At 44.6% G+C, this 14,102-nt stretch overlaps 1 non-coding gene across 1 annotated transcript; it reads right to left on the bottom strand.

Moving 5' to 3' along the window:
* Positions 1-1,197: 1,197 nt before the first annotated feature.
* Positions 1,198-1,272, bottom strand: Trnas-cga (transfer RNA serine (anticodon CGA)). The gene has a single exon. It is a non-coding gene; the product is annotated as a tRNA-Ser (tRNA).
* Between the last annotated feature and the right edge of the window lie 12,830 nt (positions 1,273-14,102).

The following is a 14,102-nucleotide window of genomic DNA, read 5'->3' as shown; positions in this document are numbered from 1 at the left end:
ACGGTCCCTCCTCACAGCTGTACATCCGCAAGTACCTCGTCTCCTACTTTCCAAACTTCATAGAAGCTCTCTTGCGAAACTTGCAGAACTAGCACTCCTGGAAGAAAGGATATTGCGGAGACATGGCTTAGCCACAGCCTGGGAGATGTTTCCAGAATGAGATTTTCACTCTGCAGCGGAGTGTGTGCTGATATGAAACTTCCTGGCAGATTAAAACTGTGTGCCCGACCGAGACTCGAACTCGGGACCTTTGCCTTTTGCGGTCGAGTGCTCTACCATCTGAGCTACCCAAGCACGAACCACGCTCCGCCCTTACAGCTTTACTTCCGTCAGTACCTCGTCTCCTTCTTTCCAAACTTCATCTCTCCTGCGAAAGAGCACCTGCCCGCGAAAGGCAAAGGTCCCGAGTTCGAGTGTCGGTCTGGCACAAAGTTTTAATCTGCCAGGAAGTTTCATCAAATGAGTTTCTTCGGTCACGATCAGATATCTGTACTTGTGTATTACGATAAGCAACCTGCTTATGTATAAAAAACATATGTTCATACCGAAGGGGGGTGTGTCATGGCATTATAGCTAGTAAAACAACATGAAAATATTTTTTTGGTCTCTTCCAACAAAGGGAGAAATTGTCATCGTAATACAACAATAGGAATAAGGACTTGTATCAGAAGACTTAGGAGTAATTTTATTCTGATGTACTTTTCAAGCATCGATTGGGCGAGAAATACACTTTGGGTTCTATGCCCGGTACATGCATGTGAACTGCAGAGTAGTTTGCTACAACAGTTTTGCTGCAACATAGCGACATATTTTGTTTGCTGACCTGTAACGGGTTGGTTCAAATGGCTCTGAGCACGATGGGACTTAACATCTGTGGTCATCAGTCCCCTAGAACTCAGAACTACTTAAACCTAACTAACCTAAGGACATCACACACATCCATGCCCGAGGCAGGATTCGAACCTGCGACCGTAGCGGTCACGCGGTTTCAGACTGAAGCGCCTAGAACCGCACGGCCACAACGGCCGGCCCCTATAAAGGGAATACTATAGGAAATCCTATAAGATTCTATTATACGAGGAAGTTTTGACCCAAAATTTGTGTCTTTCAGTAAACTGTGACAGATTTCCAGAATGAGATTTTCACTCTGCATCGGAGTGTGCGCTGATATGAAACTTCCTGGCAGATCAAAACTGTGTGCTCGACCGAGACTCGAACTCGGGACCTTTGCCTTTCGCGGGCAAGTGCTCTACCAACTGAGCTACCGAAGCACGACTCACGCCCGGTACTCACAGCTTTACTTCTGCCAGTATCTGACTGATTTCAACACAGAAATCGGTTTTTTTCTTAGAATTTCGAACGTCTATGGCTTTAGAAATATTCTGATTTCTGACAGGAATCGTTGACTTAGGTATATACTAAGTACGTCAGAAGTAGCATCGTTTTCTGACAGTTACGCATTCCAACGCAATGTGCAGCAGTTGGAGGATGAGGAGGAGGAGGAAGAGGTCGTTAGAGACCGAGCACAGGCTCGGTTTAAGAATGGATTCGAAAGGAAATCAGCAGGACCCTTGTCAAAGGAACCATCCCGTCATTTGTCTTAAGCAATTTAGGGAAAGCACGGGAAACCTAACTCATGATGTCCGGAAGCAGGTTTGAACCGTCGTCCTCCCGAATGCGAGCAGTTGTAGATGTTTGCTGTGGCAGGGTGACCACTCCTGGCTCCTAGCACACAACTGCGCTCTCTGGATGGAGTGCTCAGAGAGCGACTGTCATTGCTGGAGGATAGATGCCACATCGCGGCTCTGCATGGTGTGTCTGCTGGCGTGGTAATTGGTACTCTATGGTTTGCATCCAAGTGATTGGCTTAGGATTCACTGGCTGTTTCTCGACCATTCCACACTCGAATAGCACATGAGAAAAAAATAAATTCCTAAACCTTCTAGTGCAAGCTCTGAATTTTTTATCATACTTTGTATTTCTCCCTATGTAGGGGAGGACCAACAAAATATTTTTGCACTGTTTTACTAATTCTCATCACATGACAGTTTCTGTCTTGTATATACAGAAGTTACGTCCACATGAGCACATTGCTTACTCTGATACACAAGTGTGATTACAAATTTCTGATCGCAGACAGAAATTTAATTGATTCTTGTACCAAGCTAATGAATGTTATTTCGGCATGTAAAATGTATGCATTAATTTGTCGAAAAATTTATGTTGGTTCTGCTAAACCCTATATCAACGTCACCAATATACATTACTGGCCATTAAAATAGCTACACCACGAAGATGACGTGCTACAGACGCGAAATTTAACCGACAGGAAGAAGATGCTGTCATATGCAAATGATTAACTCTTCAGAGCATTCACACAAGGTTGGCGCCGGTGGTGACACCTACATAGTGCTGACATGAGGAAAGTTTCCAACCGATTTCTCATACACAAACAGTGGTTGACCGGAGTTGCTTGGTGAAACGTTGTTGTGATGCCTCGTGTAAGGATTAGAAGTGCGTACCATTACGTTTCCGGTTTTGATGATGGTCAGATTGTAGCCTACCACGATTCCGGTTTATCGTATAGCGACATTGCTGCTCGCGTTGGTCGAGATCCAATGACTGTTAGCAGAATATGGAACCGTGGGGTTCAGGAAAGTAATACGGAACGCCGTACTGGATCCCAACGGCCTCTTATCACTAGCAGTCGAGATGACAGGCATCTTATCCGCATGGCTGTAACGGATCGTGCAGCTACGTCTCGATCCGTGAGTCAACAGATGGGGACGTTTGCAAGACAACAACCATCTGCACGAACATTTCGACGACGTTTGCAGCAGCGTGGACTATCAGCTCGGAGACCATGGCTGCGGTTACCCTTTACCTCTGATGGTGTACTCAACGACGAAACTGGGTGCACGAATGGCAAAACGTAATTTTTCGGATGAATCGAGGTTCTGTTTACAGCATCATGATGGTCGCATCCGTGTTTGGCGACATCGCGGTGAACGCACATTGGAAGCGTGCAGTCGTCATCGCCATACTGGCGTATCACTCGGCGTGATGGTATGGAGTGCCATTGGTTACACGTCTCGGTCACCTCTTGTTCGCACTGACGGCACTTTGAACAGTGGACGTTACATTTCAGATGTGTTACGACCCGTGGCTCTACTCTTCATTTGATCCCCGCGAAACCCTACATTTCAGCAGGATAATGCACGACCACATGTTGCAGGTCCTGTACGGGCCTTTATGGATACAGAAAATGTCGCCTGCTGCCCTGGCCAGCACATTCTCCAGATCTCTCACCAATTGAAAACGTCTGGTCAATGGTGGCCGAGCAACTGGCTCGTCACAATACGCCAGTCACTACTCTTGATGAAGTGTGGTATCGTGTAGAAGCTGCATGGGCAGAGCTCTACCTGTACACGCCATCCAAGCTCTATTTGACTCAATGCCGAGGCGTATGAAGGCCGTTATTACGGCCAGGAGTAGTTGTTTTGGGTACTGATTTCTCAGGATCCATGTACTCAAATTGCGAGAAAATGTAATCACATGGCAGTTCTAGTATAATATATTTCTCCAATGAATACCCGTTTATCATCTGCTTTTGTTCTCGGTGTAGCAATTTTAATGGCCAGTAGTGTATTTAGTGACATTCCGACGTTAACAGTTGGCTGGAATTATTTCGTTTTTTATTTCAGTTGTTCTACACGGTTGCCTGTGTGGAACATAACATTCTTTTGGAAGTCTTATCTCACATTGAAAAGACGTCGAGGCTGATACACTACTAGATTTCCTCCCTGCGTAAAAACGAAACACACGCATGTTACTTGCCATAACATGAGTACGACTAATCGCCGTTGTGGCCGACTTGGTTCTAGGCGCCTCTGTCCGGAACCGCGCTGCTACTACGGTCGCTGGTTCGAATCCTGTCTCGGGCATGGATTTGTGTGATGTCCTTAGGTTAGTTAGGTTAAAGTAGTTCTAAGTCTAGGGGACTGATGACCTCAGATGTTAAGTCCCATTGAGCTCAGTGCCATTTGATCCATTTTATATGTATGACTACAGATCTCTGACCACGGATCGCAATCATAGGGATCATGATGCGTTAAGGAATGTGTTTACATTCGCGCAACTAAAAGAGGATCTGGTACAGCAATATAAGAAGCAGAATAGTTCAAGATTATTTCGGGAACAGTTGAGAGAAGTATCGTAGAGGCAGAAAGAGTCAGTATGCCGAAAAGACGGACATAGGATGGGCAGAATCTGTACTGTATGATGGATGCTTCGAAAACTCCCAAGGAAGACGTCGATGTAAAGCTTGTGTTGTGTGCCCCTTGTGGAGTGTTGCATTCTCATGCAGAAGAACAACGCGTTTGCTTATCTTTCCACACCTCTTGTTTGCTATGGCGTCTCTCACAGTCGAAGAAAACAGTGGCCATTACCTGCTTATGGCGCAACTTTGCATTCACTCCAGGGAGGTGAAGGGACGTCACCTGTCCATAGACGCTCTCTTTACTGCAGGTGTGACCATGCGTCATCGCCGGTAATGATGCAGCATAGGAAATCATGGCTTTCAAAAAGGGATGCCCGGAGTCGCCATCCGCCTTGCACTTGTCTGTGTGGTTGCCGGTGATGACGACCACAAAACCCAGCGTGAGCTAAATTTCCAATACCGTAGACGATCTTGGAGGATAGAATGGGCACTTCCTATTGAGATATGCATATGCTGAGGAATGTCCGAGATTGTCATTAGCAATTGTTGCGAATCAGGACCTGTGCTTGATGTCGATGGCCTTGCTTCCCGGTCAACACCACCCATTCTGTACGGCTGTGGTCAAATTGTTGGCTCCATTTCGCTGTGGTAGGACACGACTTTGCATTTGGTTCACATACTGCCAGAATTTCGTGGCGAACCTGCGTGCAGTTTTGACGCTTTGCCACCAAGAATAGTTCTGACCCGCGTATTTGAACATCGGAACCCTTGCCACACCGCCTCACTCACACAATGTGATGGATCTGTTATCCGTACTGCACGAGAACTGTGCGTGCAGGAAACCCGGAACATGTACTCTCTTCTGACAAGGCGCCAGTCTTGTTGCTCAGTGGTCTTAGCGCGGTACGACATGCCCACCTTACTTTCTTTATGTCCTATGTAATAAGGCTGAGTGGATATGAAATACAATGAGCCAACATATCGAGTTTAGCGACCTATAGCCATTCTCTGAAGATTCCAGGCGGAGGGATACTACAATCTAGGGAAAAAATATGCGGGGATGGTTTCTTTGAAAGAGCACGGCCGACTTCCTTGCCATCCTTCCCTAATCTGATGGGACCGATGACCTCTCCCAAATCAACCAACCGACCATATTATGGTTTTGACACAGTAGATGTTAGTAACTTCAAAAGCACATACAGTGACAACATCCAACGTATTTGTATATAAAAACAAAGGTTATGGTCCAAGAGCTTAGATTTAAGAACTACAGAGATTTCACACATACCTACATACCACAGACATTAGATTATGAAAGTGAAATTGTTACAAGATACCGAAACCGCACTGTCATGTACAATGTATATAACTGTTGCTGGTAAGTTATTTAAGGTTATAATCACTAACAATTTTACCGTCACTAGTTGTGAGAGGGCAATGAGTGACAGTTTTATTTTTTAAAAATTCGTTAAAGAAACGTAGAAATGACCTGTTTTCTGGTTTGGTAGGAATCCTTGGAGATATTTACATTAATCACATAGAAAATCAAGTCGTCAGGACGGAATATTTGTCTAGAGACAAAATAATTTATTAGAAAAGGTGTGTTATTGATGGCATCATCCTGTACAATGATATGTATGTATTGAACTGGGGACATAGAAACGACGGAGACGCTTCGTCACCGCCGTAGCGCTCAGTGGTTCACAACCCCAGAACAGGCTACAGCAGTCTACTCACCCCACCGCCGCCCCACACCGAACTCAGGGTTATTGTGCGGTTCGGTCCACAGTGGTCCAGATTGTTGTACACACCGGTACCTCTCATACACAGTAGCACGTCCGATTGCACTGATGCATGCCTGTATTCGTCGTGGGATACTATCCACAAGTTCATCAAGGCACTGATGGTCCAGATTGTCCCACTCCACAACGACGATTCGGCGTAGATCCCTCAGAGTGGTTGGTGGGTCAAGTCATCCATAAACAGTTTTCAATCTATCCCAGGCGTAATCGATAGGGTTCATGTCTGGATAACATGCTGGCCACTCTACTCGAGCAATGTCGTTATCCTGAAGAAATCATTCACAAGATGTGCACGATGGGGGCGCGAATTGTTGTCCATGAAGACGAATGCCTCGCTAATATGCTGCCGATTGGTTGTACTATCGGTCGGAGGATGGCATTCACATATCGTACAGCCGTTATGGTGCCTTCCATGACCACCAGCGGTGTACGTCGGCCCCACATAATGCTACTTCCGAAACAGCAGCGAACCTCCACCTTGCTGCACTCTCTGGACAGTGTATCTAAGGCGTTCAGCCTGCCCGGCTGGCCTCCAAAAACGTCTCCGACGACTGTCTGGTTAAAGGCATAAGCGACACTCATCGGTGGAGAGCGTGATGCCAATCCTGAGCGGTCCATTCGGCATGTTGTTGGGCCTATCTGTTCCGCGCTGCATGGTGTCTTGGTTTTATAGATGGTTTTCGCCATGGACGTCGGGAGTAAAGTTGCGCATCATGCAGCCTATTGCGCACAGTCTGAGTCGTAACACGACGTCCTGTGGCTGCGCGAAAAGCATTATTCAACATTTTGGGGTTGGTGTCAGGTTCCTCCGAGCCTTAATCCGTAGGCAGTGGTCATCCACTGCAGTAGTAGCCCCTGGGTCGGCCTAAACGAGGCATGTCATCGACAGTTCCTGTCTCTCTGTATACCCTCTCTGTCCGAACAACATCGTTCTGGTTAGGGTGTCTACGTGGAAGCGGAAAAAAAATCCCGGATTTTCTGGTTAAAAATAAACTTTCTCCCGGATGAAAATACGCCTTTTCCGTGTTAAGTAACAGCATACTTTTCCTCGCAACTGCAAAATTTATCAATGCTTTCAATAGTTGTAGTTTTATACACCGGTGCAGAATTTCCTGGCACTTGAGAAAACGGAATTCAGGGGGAAAAACATGTTTTGGAAAGATGTCTGATGTGCAGCAACATGTACACTGCATATTTTCGTATTACGAAAGTATAAATTAGAATTCCACCAAACACGGCATGTTTCTTTCCGAAGGATTGAAATCGAGTGATGCGGTTTTGTAAGCCAGTCGTAGCTCATGTCAAGCTATCTCTCCAGCCGATGACAACGGATATTCAGAGCATAGGTCACGTGATATCGTCAGCGAATAGCAACATCACAGTCAAGTAGCGCGAACCACAAATAGGTTCAAATGGTTCAAATTGCTCTGAGCACTATGGGACTCAACTGCTGTGGTCATCAGTACCCTACAACTTAGAACTACTTAAACCTAACTAACCTAAGGACATCACACACACCCATGCCCGAGGCAGGATTCGAACCTGCGACCGTAGCAGTCGCACGGTTCCGGACTGCGCGCCAAGAACCGCGAGACCACCGCGGCCGGCACAAATAGGAAAACGTAATGGTTTAAATTGATATACATAGTGTCGTTACAACAAAAGAAAAGCTTTTTCGTATAGTATTCGTCTCTAAGATTAATAAGTTGCAAGAGAAGCTAAGCATTCACACATAATGTTATCTTTTCTGTGCGTGTTACACTTTAAGATACATCACAAAAATGCGCCAGTAAAATTTTGAAACAACGACATAAATGTCTGATCTTCTGGGTTCGAAAATATTCTAAATGGCCGTCCTCAAAGATTTGATTTTGAGTGATTTAAGAAATTCGTCGGACATTCGCGCACAGAGTTCATCTTGTGTGAAAGGAAATTTACTTTACTTGAAAGGTACGCTTCTTAAACAACCATTCGGGACATTTTCCCGCGACCTGTTAGAAATAGATTCGTTTCAGCAGTTGTGCCAGATGACAGGCGTCGCCGCGCTTGCGCAGCTACGATGACGCAGGAAGCCCGTACGTTCGCACGTGTAAAACATTAAAAGATCTTACATTATGTCATAAAAGAAACAAGACATTAGAGGATACTCCAAGAGCATGGGAATTTTTTGAACGATAATAAAATGCATAATTCGGCTTACAGTGCACTTTCGTGTGTCCAGATTCAGATGTAAATATTCTTGGAGTACCAGTACCGTATTATCTCATGTTTCGTTCTTTATTATGGCATAATAACCATACGTGCTAGAAGATGAAAACGTGAACCTGAAATGCAGCAAACAGTTGAAACTAGCCAATTGTGTGGAATTAAACACTTCGTTTCAAATAAATTTACTGCCTCAACAGAAAAGATTAATGAAAGTCAAATTTATTTGACAAACCGGCAAAAATAACTTCATTGTTCTGCAAGGCGATTAACGCTTGCCTGTCAGAAAGGTGGAAACAAAATAAAATGTGAAACTAATAACATATTTTAGCCTTCCGTAATTATGTAAATGTATTTTAATTCACTTGATAGCTCCCGTCCACAGAAATCCGTTTTGTTTTCATTTGACGTAAGAGCAATAAACGAAGAAGAAACAGCAAAATCACTTTAACGTAAACATGGGTCACATGGAGACTACCACCTCCCCACTACAACTCCCACTGATCTGTGCATCATGTTCGGATCTACGATATTTCCGAACAGGGCAACATTAGATAGCGGCGCTCCCCCTCTCTCGAGCGTTTGAGGTAGGACGCCAAAAATTTAAAAAATCATTTTTCAAAAAATCTTCATTTTGTAGCGCACGTCTTTCTGAAGAGTCTGATACATAAAACATATATGTTCGAGGGAACGTAAGACATGTTTCTTGGTCTTAAGTGTGCCGAAGTGCAGGGCCACGCCTCTTCACACAGCATTCTTCCATTGCACGTCTCTGTATTTTGCTCTGTGGAATTCAAACTTGTAATATTTTGTAACGGGTGCCATCAAACTCTATTGAAGCCAGTGGAAATTAAAATGTCTTGTGGTGCCTCTCCTGCTCCCTGTCGGCCGCTCTGACATCCTGCCCCTCTTTAAAAAAAATTCCAGAACAAGATCTCTTCAGAAAACTTGAGGTCTTTACTGCCTACTAGCTAATAACTTGCTGTTTTGTGCGACACAAAATTAAATATAGGATTCATAAAACGAGTAAAGACAAGAGACAAGCAAGACATTTCTTCAATCCATAAGTCCTAGCTTTTTGCTCTCTAATCTTGCCACAGCTTTATATGGCGTACTTTCCTTTTTGGGAAAGAATCTATCACCTGATCAAAGTTCGTCAACGTTTTGCTACATGAAAAAACGAAATGACGTTGTCTAATATTAGAAAATCTGTTGGTAATACAAATAGTACCAAGACTGGTGTGGTTTCTCGATATGATTACGTGTATTTTGTCACTGTCTGCTAGATAAAACGAAACAGGCCTGCCTAAGATTGCAGAAATTGATACACACACCAAATAAACGAGACTATTCTGACACAAATGGTCATTTTTATAACACTACAGAATAAAATTCACCAAGTACCAATATAAAATGCCTATTAGGCCTACTACAAGCAAAAAGTCTTATATCAGGAAATAGTTTCACGTTTCATTCATACTCTCTAGCTTCTGAAGCATGAGATCGAAAAGTAGTAGCACGAAATTTTTATATAAATTTAAATCGTCATATGCTTCCGTAATTTGTGTGAGTCTCCGTTTCTTCTCCTTCCTCGTTCTAACAAACAATCTTGTCATAGCTAATTCTGTAACTATTCGTCCCAGTGTCAAAATTTTTTCTCTGGTTAACTTCAGTAACCCTGCCACAATCACCGGTTTAGTTATCCCGCGTTAATTCTCTGGTTAGCTATTATTACGTGTTCGTACAACACGTTTTCCGCGATACTCCCAGAATAGAACTTAAGCGGCTGCTAGCCGGGGACTGTATAGCTGTCCCTCAGTGGTGTAGCGATCTGGCCAGAAATTTTCTGTCAAAAATTCATTTTCTTGAGTACACGGAGAAGACAATACGTAATCTTTGTTGCCTGTTATTCCTGTAAGTCGTTTATTTCCACTCTGGCAGTCTCAGTCACTGGAATTCGCTAGTAATTTTGTCTGCAGGAAAGTTTATTTCCAGATGCGACGGGGATTTCCCTGGCAGAGACATCACGTACACTATGCACGCATCCAAAAATCAACTTACGATTCATTCAGAAATCAACTTAGAATTTGATCAAAAATGTTCAAAAACCAACAGGGATGCGTTCAATATCATATGAGTAATCGATAGACCAATGTGCTCTGGATGCTAGGCGCTTTGTGAAAAAAGGTCTTTTTCCTCTCTAATATGAATTTGGCGCCCTCCCCCCTCCCACCTGAAACTGCCGCCTGGGGCAGATACCCCGATTTGCCGCCGCCCCCTGGTTCCGGGCCTGTTGCGCATAAATGAATCTGGCAGCTTAGACGCATCAGTAAGATTTTGCCGGATCGCACCTGGCTTCTTGCTGCAATTGCTTATAAAGCTAACTGCCACACTTCTGTAGCCAGAAGCAGGACAAGGTACTACTCATTCGCGACTCAACTGCACTTGTGCCTAAGCTCGCTCGCAACCGCTCAAATGAATCTAATGTAAACAGTTGTGACGTCACGCTCATCGGAGGCAATTTGTTGTTATGAAACATTTCAGTCTTCCTAAAGCCTTTGACAAATTTAGCTGTTGGCAGACGCTTGTATGAGCGCTGTGTTTTGTTCTTGTATATGGTGCTTTTCCTTTGTACTCTAGTTTTATTTTGGTTTTTTTTTCTCGTTCGTGTTTTATTGCTGCAGTGGCGAGATACAGTAATATTCTTTGTTAGAGTAGTGGTTCTTACCAATCAAAGTTACAAAAATTTAACTCAAAACTGAAACAATGAAAAATTCCCGGGATTCTAAAAAATTCCCGGGTTTTTCCCGGTTTTCTCCCGGATGAAAAAATTCCCGGGTTTTTCCCGGTTTTCTCCCGGATGAAAAAATTCCCGGGTTTTTCCCGGTTTTCTCCCGGATGAAAAAATTCCCGGGTTTTTCCCGGTTTTCTCCCGGATGAAAAAATTCCCGGGTTTTTCCCGGCTTTCTCCCGGATGAAAAAATTCCAGGGTTTTTCCCGGATTTCCCGGTTGTCCCGGGTCGTATAAACCGTGTCTGGTTCACTCCAAGGTGCCTGGACATCTCCCTTTTTGAGGGCCCTTCCTGGCACAAATTAACATTGCGGACGCGATAGAACCGCGATATTGACTGTCCAGGCGTACTTGAACTACAGAGAACACGAGCCGTGTACCTCCTTCCTGCTGGAATGACTGGAACTGATCGGCTATCAGACCCCTCCGTCTAATATGCGCTGCTCATGCATGGTTGTTTACATCTTTGGACGGGTTTAGTGACATCTCTGTGCAGTTCAAAATGGTTCAAATGGCTCTGAGCACCATGGGACTTAACTTCTGAGGTCATCAGTCCCCTAGAACTTAGAACTACTTAAACCTAACTAACCTACGAACATCACACACGTCCATGCCCGAGGCAGGATTCGAACCTGCGACTGTAGCGGTCGCTCGGTTCCAGACTGTAGCGCCTAGAGCCGCTCTGTCACCCCGGCCGGTTCTCTGAGCAGTAAAAGGGACTGTGTCTGTGATACAGTATCGACAGTCAATGTCTGTCTTCAGGAGTTCTGCGAACCGGGGTGATGCAAGACTTTTTTGATGTGTGTATAAATTGACAGTAAGCATTGTACATCTTATAAATTACAGTATGTTTTCATAATCATGTAACAATTTCCTTTTAATAATCTGTAATATTTGTTACATTTAACTATGTGCAACATGTCTTTATTTCTTAGACCTAAACTCTTTCACTATAACCACTGTATTTCTACGTAAACACGTTACATGGCAGCGGTTATTATTCTAGGTCATATAAAGGTACAATCATGGAGTTCAGCTGTTTCCATTGTGGATAAATTTCACTTAAGTCACACATGTTGTCCCACGCCAAGACCATTACGCAAGAACAGTGACACTGTCAGAAGAGAATACATGTTCCGCGTGTCCTGCAGACGCAGTTCTCCCGCTGGGACAGTACGATTCTTGTGGGCGAAACACTTAAATTATACACAGGTTCGCAGTGTAATTCTGGGTGTATAAGGACCAATTACAAAGTTGTGTGTAGGCGAAGTGAAACACTGTTGACAATCTGACCACAGCCGCAGGGATGTGGGTGACTCTGATCGGGAAGCCCAGTTACTGCTCCACCGACGTCCATCTTTTCGGCTGGATATAAGGAGAAATACATTTCCGTAAGATTTACTCAGCGGACCCCGAATTTTTGCGTGAGCAAAGAGAGTGTTTCTGTCGCCGAGGAACTGAACGATTGGTAGAGAATTCCCACCGTTGTTTACCGACTGTAGTGTTATGTATCTGTGTCACTTTTAAGTGAAGTTCGGCGACGAATAAAAATTGCTCGGCTTTTCAGAATAATGTGTAACTCACTTTTTGAAGTGGAATCGCATAGCTTTCGCAAGTTTTAAACATCAGGAGACGCGATAGTCTTTACGAACTTTCGCCGGGTCCTGGTAAGTGCAGCATAATGCCCTGAGAGAAGCGTCGATATGCAGTATTTCTTCCAGAAACTTAGTGACGCACCACCAGTCTCACTGCTACGACACAGTTTGGTCCAAAAGTTACAAAAATTGTCAAAATAGCTAATTACGTATAATTTCTTAGACCTTCCTGGATATTCGTTGTCATCTTATACAACTGGGTGTACTGCCGGTGGTCCACGTCTTCCCAACGCCATCTTTAGACGTCGTAGTCCGGGGTCTTCATCAGGTTTTTCCTGAGACCAAGTCCCATATTTGTGCCTGGACGGTGCCTGGTATTAACTACGCCGTCCGCGCCCTCTGTGGCTGATGTAGACGCCGAGTTATGACGTCGAAATATTGGAAGGATGCGGACCACCTACGCTGTGAGACGATAACGAATATCCGGGAAAGTCTAAGAAGTTATATTGCAGGACTCTACAGTGGGGGAATGCACATGGAAAAATTTCAAATGGCTAGGAGCACTATGGGACTTAACATCTGAGGTCATCAGTCCCCTAGAACTTAGAACTACTTAGACCTAAGTAACCTAAGGACATCACACACATCCATGCCCGAGGTAGGATTCGAACCTGCCACCCTAGCAGCCGTGCGGTTCCGGAATAAAGCGTCTCGAAGCGCTCGGCCACCGCGGCCGGCCATGTGTATGGAGATGAAGCTATTGGACAAGCTACGTCAGCACGAAGAGATGCAGAGAAGGAGACGTCGTGTCCGTATTTGCCAAAATTAAACATCAAGCATCGTGCCAGTACTGTTCTGGTAAGGGAAAGGATCCGTGTCATGTGACATAGAGTGGACGTCATCTCCAGGGAGCTACTACGTCTATATATTATCTTGGCAAACAACTTAGCACCAGAGGACTGTGGCGTGACAGACGGTACGTCAAGGTTACTGACCGCGTGCACCATACACAACGCTACAGCTTGACAACTGACATTATTTGAGCGCACGAACAACAGAGTGCAGCAAACACATCATACCCGCAAGGTGGTAAATTTGAGTGGTCGCACATTAGACAATGTCACCTTAAAGATACTTGAAGAGACTTCAACTTTGTAATCACTCCCAGCGATCTGCTGGTTTCCGTCTTCATCATCTCTGTGGAGCAAGTGATGAGCTCTCTGCCATCAAGTATTGCAGAAGAGATTCGGGGAGAGACGTTCAGGGCGCTCGTCAGCGCCAGGCCGTCCAAAACTAACGTCTCAAGACACGAAAAGATGACCCTTAAGAGGTTGCGGGAAGACGAAAACTTAGTGCTGTTATCGTCCAACAAGGGAAACTGTCATACTGCAGAAGACCGACTGTGTCGATAACATATATCAATTTTTAGAGGACCCTGCTTACAATCCACTGGAGAATGATCCTACCGGCAGAGTGGACAAGAAAATCAA

This window comes from Schistocerca gregaria, chromosome 8 (genome assembly GCF_023897955.1).
Source record: "Schistocerca gregaria isolate iqSchGreg1 chromosome 8, iqSchGreg1.2, whole genome shotgun sequence".
NCBI lineage: Eukaryota > Metazoa > Arthropoda > Insecta > Orthoptera > Acrididae > Schistocerca > Schistocerca gregaria.
The sequence above is the reverse complement of the archived record's forward strand: the minus strand, read 5'-3'. Positions and strand labels throughout refer to the sequence as shown.